At 46.2% G+C, this 7,351-nt stretch overlaps 1 long non-coding RNA gene across 3 annotated transcripts in view; it reads right to left on the bottom strand.

The window, feature by feature from the left end:
* LOC107181979 overlaps positions 1-7,351 on the bottom strand; it is a 79,462-nt gene that overhangs the window by 52,585 nt on the left and 19,526 nt on the right. The window lies entirely within an intron of this gene.

Raw genomic sequence — 7,351 nt, 5'->3', positions numbered from 1 at the left:
TGTGAGGCTGTGGCAGGTGGTTGGGGCCTACCTCTTTGGGGCGATTGATCACAGGGCTCCCATACTATGAGAGGGTACAGGCTGGGCTGAGGGACCCCTCCCCCCCAAGTGCATGAATTTCATGCACCAGCCCTCTAGTCTATATAATAAGAGCCCAGCAACTGTTATGGTGGAACAGCCAGAACGACCAGTTGCTATGATGCTCCAGCCGGCTGCAGGGGCCACCACCAGTGCTGCTACCAAGCCGGAGGGCCCCAGGGCCAGTTGCATGGTCACCGCCAAGGTGCCGGCAAAGAATAATGCGAAGGTAGACAGCATGAGCATGCAGCTTGAAATGAAGGCTCTATGGGACGAATTTAATCAGCTGGGCACCGAGATGATCGTCACCAAGGCTGGCAGGTCAGGTGTGACCCTCCGCACGTGGCGCCAGTCTCGGGCAGTGGGCTTTGGCCCGATCCACACAAGCAAGACTGAGAAGCAGGGTGGGGGTCGAGGCCTGGCCACTTGCAGGTCCAGCTTCGCTCTCTGAGTCCCGGCTCTAGCGACAGCTGCCTGGTATGCTGGCCAGAGGGTGCTGCTCGGGAGGCGGCGGAGAGAAACCCTGTGGACTTGCCACCCGACCAACAGCCCAGGAGCCGGCACCTCCAGAAACAGACTGGCTCAGAGCACACTGAGCTTGGGGGGGGAGGGGAGCAGCTGCCTGTGAGGGGCCTTGCCACCAGTCGGTTCCCAGTGAATCCCACCTCAAAGGGAACTTTGGTTCCTTGGTTCAGTCTATCCCCCCTAAAGAGGAGCAGTTGGGCACATTTTAGGGGAGAATTAAGACTCTAAAACAGTGTGTTCTGTTCTGTGGAGATTGCTACCCAGTTGTCTTAGGCCTAAATTCCTGGTGATTGTGGGGCCTGGCTCTGCCACTGGGGCCTGTGTCTTCCAATTGGCCTGTATTTGTTGTAAGGGCCCAAAGAGAAGAAGGGGAACAAGTTTTTCAATGCAATGGATTTGACCAACAGACAAAGGCAAGTGCTGGGCTATGTCTAATGTACATGCAGAGACACCAGCTCTGAGTCTGCCTGGCCAAAGGAGCTTAATGCCTGTTTGCAGAGCCTTCTGGTGGTTTCTGTTTCCTTGCTGAGGCCGCCCTCCCTGGGAAGCCTGGGGCCCATGCTCAGCTCCAGCTCAGAGGGTCTTCTTCAGGCCCCTCCCACCAGTGGGCCCCGACCCTGCCTCACTGGCCCCTCCAACCCAGGGCCTGCCAGCCAACCCCCCCAAAGCCCCTACTGCTCCCCTCCAGTCCGGCCAGATGTGGGGGGGGCGGGGGGCGGGCGCGGATCCCATCTGTGCACTGGGCCCCTAGTCAATGTATAAACAAACAAAGCAGATTAACACCCATTGATGACAAAAGACTGCCCCCCTCTCAGCAACATTTTGGTGCTTTGAGAAACCTCTTCTCAGATTTCTTTAAAAAGTCTGAGTTGATGGTTGGTAGCTGCACTCTCCAACTACCAAGTTCTTTCCTTTGCCCCCCCCCCCCCACCCGGACCCTGCCCTTATTTTTCTTTTAAATATGTTTTGATTTCAGAGAGAGCAATGGAGAGGGAGAGAAACATCAATGATGAGAGGAAATCATTGAGTGGCTGCTTCCTGAATGCCCCTTACTGGTGATGGAGCTCTCAACCCCAGCAGGTGCTCTGACCAGGAATGAATCTTGACCTCCTGCTTCATGGGGCAAGGCTCAACCACTGAACCACACTGGCCGGGCCCTTGGTCCCCTTTCCTATCTCACTCTTTCTAGGAGACTCTGTTCTTCCCCAAATGGAGGGCTTTAAACAATGTATTCAACCTAGAAACTAAGGTTTCAGAATAAATCCATGGGCACTTATAACCAAAACTGCCCTCCCTGGGAAGCACTAACTGACTTTGGTATGGTTCTGGTATCAAACGAAGGATTCACATCCTATGAACATCTGCACATTAATATCAGGTTTTCTTTCCATTCCCATAAGAGTGTTCTTTTATGAACTTTGTTCACCCGCAGAAGGGAGATGAAGAGAAATGCATTTATGGGTTCCTATCTAAAAACTAGTGTCCTGGTGCACAGATTCATGCACCTTGAAAGGAAATTAATAAGAAGAAATATTTTAATATCGCTATTTGCGTCTCCTTCACAAACATTTGGTTAAACTGTAACATGTTTGCACCTGGCTATAAAGCAAGTTGGGTTCCTGGGCTGAAGAAACTCCAAGGAGGCTAGTTGCTAGGAAGAGGAAGCTGGGCGTTGCTGCTAACATCATTACCCAGCATCCACAATGACCGTTTCTGGGCTGGGCTGGGCTGTGGGCTGCATTTAGTGCCATGGGGTCTTGGCAGCACTGGCTGTGGCTTGGTGGGGTGTCGCTCTGGGGTGGTGGCGGGGCCTGTGACCCACTTGGGGGAAGCCGAGTGTTGTTTTGTCAGCGCCAGGTCTGTGGTGCCGTTTATTTTTAAATGGCCAGTGTGCATCATGGCAGCTCCTGTGTTGAGTGTCTGCCCCCTGGTGTCAGCATGCATCATAGCTACCAGTTGGATGGATGGACACTTAGCCTTTTATATATAAAGATAATCTGAATTATTATCTCTTTTGCTGTTTGTTTTAGCTGTAGCTCAACCATGTTATTTATTGATTAAGTTGGTAAAATTCAAAATAGAAATCTCTATATTTACGTTTTCTGAGTCTTTAAAAAAAAATTCTTGAATTCTCCAAAGGCAACCAGCACAAGAAATCCTGGGGCTCAAGGAAAAGGCCTTTGCAATCATGCGTCAAACCCCCTTGCTTAAGGGACAGGGAACCTGAGCTGGCTGAGGCAGGAGAATCCCCGCCCTGTGAGCGGCCGAGCCGGGAGCTGGGCTCAGCACTGTCTGATGCGCCGCATCACGCCTTCCTTTCCTCCTGCCTCAGCACTTTCTATCCCCTCCTGTTCCTTCACAACAGGGTCAAAGCAGGTAGATTCAGTTGGTTTTGTATGAAATGTGTTGAACGGAAATGTGTTGAATGGAAATGTGTTGAATGGCAATGAAATGTGTTTCATGTTAGTTGCTGGTGCTTTATCTGAGGTTGTGAGCAAGGTAACACTGTTACTCTGACTTCCCAGGTGGGCTCTTTCAGGTTATTAAAATGAAAGCAGTCCATAGGGGTGACACTGCTCTGTGTGACAGTGAATGACGAGCACTGGAGATTACACATTTGTCAAAACCCACAGACCTGTAAAACACACATAGTGAACGCCAATGTAAGCTATGAACTTTAGTTAATAATAGTGTATCCCATAGCAGTCCAACAATTCTAACGAGTGTACTACACTGGGGGAAACTGTGTGTGTATGTTGGGGGTAAAGGTATGTGGGAAATCTATAGTTTCTGCTCAGTTTTTCTCTGTAAACCTAAAAATGCTCTAAAAATTAAAATCTATTATATATATTTAAAAAACAGTACAATGGTCTAACCTTATTATATGTGAGAGATAATGTGGTAATGGAGTTTCTTTACCAACAACAGTAACCATAAACAAACACCAGTGATTTTTTTTAATCTCATGTGGCATTGATATTTGGCATGAAAAAGTAAATTTTAGAGCTCATTATTCATATTGTTCATGTTTCAGGTATCAAACATGAAAATTTACAATGTAAATACTAAAATTAACCATTGGTATGACACTATTCAATGTAATTCTGAAAGAATCTGTCATCTATCAATAGCTAGGACACATCAACTCAGTGAACACTAAATTAACTTTGGTAATGGTTCCGAAATGGACTGTCCCTTCTGACTTTGTCCCCTGCCATTGTTTTCCCGTTGTCTGTTCAGCTAGCTTATATTTTTGCCAGTTTATTTGATGGTGTGATAAAAACGGGTCTAAACACCCAAATTCTCTTCTTCTGTTGTGTGCACGTCAAAAGTTTGAGATAGTAGTGCATTTTTCTCACATATTTCCTACATGGACTTAAAGTACAACGGCAAGCAAAGCAGAGCCTCATCCACTAGATCTGTAAAGATTTCACAAAGTCTCAGCCTCTGAATTAATTCATCAAGCAAACTGGGTGATCAGTCTCGCATTCCACACTATGCTCCTGTCAGTCAGTGGCAGTGGTGAAATTTTTATAGTAGCCAGTCACGTGGCCAGTAATAGAATGTTTACCAATGTTTTCTCCTGATGGAGCATTCCCTTCTCCCTCACAGAGTGTATACTTTGATGCTGCATGTGAATTTTCATTGTCAGATCTTTAAAAAAATATATGTTCTTATTGATTTTAGAGAGAGAGAGAGGGAGAGAGAGAGAGAGAGAGAGAAAGAGCGAGCGAGAGAGAGAGAGAGAGAGAGAAAGAGCGAGCGAGAGAGAGAGAGAGAGAGAGAAAGAGCGAGCGAGAGAGAGAGAGAGAGAGAGAAACATCCATCAGCCGCCTCCTGTGTGCCCCCTAGTAGGGAATGAGCCTACAACCTGGCCATGTGCTCTGACTGGGAATCGAACCAGCGAACTATAGGTCCAAGGGATGTCGGGTGCTCAGCCAACTGAGCCACACCGGCCAGGGCCACTGTCAGATTTAATTTTAGTTCATTTTCACTTTTCTAAGAACAGTGAATCTCAAGACTGTGAGAGGTGAGATGTCAATAGCCTGATTTTTACTCTCACCATATTCTGTTTCAAAACACCATCGTAACTTGGCAGGCATCATAGACTATCCTGCAAATTTTTACTGCATGAGTACATCCAGTAACTTTTAGCTCCATAAAAGGTGAACCCCAACGACAAATAATGATTGCCACTCTTCTTGTCGCGGCCTGACTTTATGAGAAAGTGCTCCAAGCATGGCCTTCGTTTTCCAGACAGGTGTTTCCTTCTGGTCAGACTTGTTATCATTATTTTGATGTTTTTCTTGTTATAAACATTATTATTTCATCCCACTTGGGGGAGAGATAAATATAAACACAAACGATCACCCCCACATATATATACACACACACATATATATATGAATAACATTTGTAAATAGGAATGTGAGAGCACAGAAACTTAATTCCCTAAAACTGCTATAATGTGGTACTATCACAACACAAAGCATTACATTTCCACTTGTTATTGTAGAATCGATTTCCAGCCAATCAGGAGAGCACATGCTGACCATATGCACCCCAAGCCTTGCCCCGCGTTTTACGAAGCACATTTACTCCCATGTTAATGAAGCAGACACACTTGGAATGATTCGCCCTAGGGGACGTGCACAGGCCTGAACTCAGGAGCAGATTGGGGCAGAGCTACAAGTTCCGTTCAAAGGCACATTTATAAGACATTCAAATATAGACACACAGCCATCAAGAGAAATACTATTTCCAGGACTGAACTGAACCAAGCTGACAACAGCCCAAGTCACTGTAACGATGGTCTCTAGAATCGATTTCCAGCCAATCAGGAGAGCACATGATGACCATATGCACCCCAAGCCTTGCCCCGTGTTTTACGAAGCACATTTACTCCCATGTTAATGAAGGGGACACACTTGGAATGATTCGCCCTAGGGGATATGCACAGGCCTGAACTCAGGAGCAGATTGGAGCAGAGCTATAAGTTCCGTTCAAAGGCACATTTATAAGACATTCAAATATAGACACGCAGACATCAAGAGAAATGCTATTTCCAGGCCTGAACTAAACCAAACTGACAACAGCCCAAGTCACTGTAACGATGGTCCTTTATAGGTTAAAATCGCGTGCAGGGCAAGTTGGAGAGCATGTTTATTATAGTTCCTTTTAAAACAGGGAAGTATATATACTTTAAAACGAAGCTGGGGCTTTGTGCTTGTGGGGTCTTTGCCACAAGGCATAGCCTTGCTCCACTGATAACACGTGACACTGCAGGAAGGGAACGGAGCCAAATAAGCAGGAAAATGAAGCCCCCACCCCCGTGAGGCAACTGTGAACCTGCACCTGGTAGCAGCACGCGGAGGTGCAGAGAGAAGAAATGGTCTGAGAGGAGGAGCAGTATGAGCAGAACGAGGCCCTGCCTACAGAGTCTTCTCTGGGTGGGAAGCAGAGACCAGAGGAGGGACCCCAAGGACTGAAAGATCCTGCAGAGGAGGGGCAACTTGGCCTGAAGATGCAGGATTCTAGACATTTCTACACTCTGCTGTTTGGAGGGAGTCATCTGAAATCCCTCCATTGCTACGTTCTTTCTCCACTTCGTAAGCTTGGGTGTGTATTTTCCAAACTCGTGTTCTGTGGGCCATCGTTCCATAGGCAAACATTTTTGCCACCTGGGATTACTCCTAAGATAAACTAGATTAAATTAGTGCTTTTTTTTCTTACTGCAGGATATTAAGCCTTTACTATGCTAACCTTTCTTGAGAATTTCCAAGGGAGGATAGAATGTTATGTTATGTTTCCCATGTTCATTCCATTTTAAAAATTATTTATAGAGTACATGTGAATATCTCCCAAAATTCGTGTCTCACAGAACAGGGTCTGAGGCACACTGCAACTCCCAGAGGCTTCTGCTCCCAGTCACATGTAGCCGCTTGTCATCCATAATTCTCTTCACAGATGGGGAGGGAGATTGGATGTTGGGGAGCCAATCACATGGTCAACTAAACCTCTCAAAAGGAAATTGTTTACTATGGCTATTTTCCAGGAGAGAGGAATAGGACCTGTGTCAGGTAAGTTTGCATTGGAATGGAAATGAAAACTTAGGTGTAGGTTCTAGGCAGGCGTTAAATCAAACTATCAGAGAGGTATGTCCACTGGGTGCCTAGGCAACGAGGAATAAAAAGTGAGAGAGGAACATGTGAACACAGTGTCACTTCCACATGCTGACCTGCTTGGAAGTAATTCTGAGAACTCTCCAGAACGTCCTTTATCAACGTCAAAGGTGGTTTTCTAGTTCCTCTCACATTTTTGTACCTTTACCCGGTACCCCTTGTTGATCTATATCCAAGTGCCTTATGTATCACAAACTTTCATTAAGGCTGGGATGAACTGTCTGAGTGAGTGAGCGGGAGAATGAGAATGGTCCTAGGACAGATTATAAAATAAATACACAACTTTTTTTCCAGGGATGGTGTCTCCTCTTCTTTCTATTATGAAAACTTTTCACCAAGACATGTCTGATTCCACCTCAGAGAGCTCTTTTTTTCGGGGGTGGGTAGTCATCTAGTACAAATCTTCACTGAAGAGCTGACACTAACCGTATGGTGGGCAGGATCTCTGGGCATCCAAGCTTTCCCAGACGGCTGCAACTTCACCATAAAAGAGAAAACCCAGTCTTAACCCAGCCCAGAGAACATACAAAACTAACATAAAAATTCCATACCTCATCTCATTTGCT

The sequence above is a fragment of the Myotis davidii genome, unplaced genomic scaffold (genome assembly GCF_000327345.1).
Source record: "Myotis davidii unplaced genomic scaffold, ASM32734v1 scaffold214, whole genome shotgun sequence".
In the NCBI taxonomy this organism is placed as follows: Eukaryota; Metazoa; Chordata; class Mammalia; order Chiroptera; family Vespertilionidae; genus Myotis; species Myotis davidii.
The sequence above is the reverse complement of the archived record's forward strand: the minus strand, read 5'-3'. Positions and strand labels throughout refer to the sequence as shown.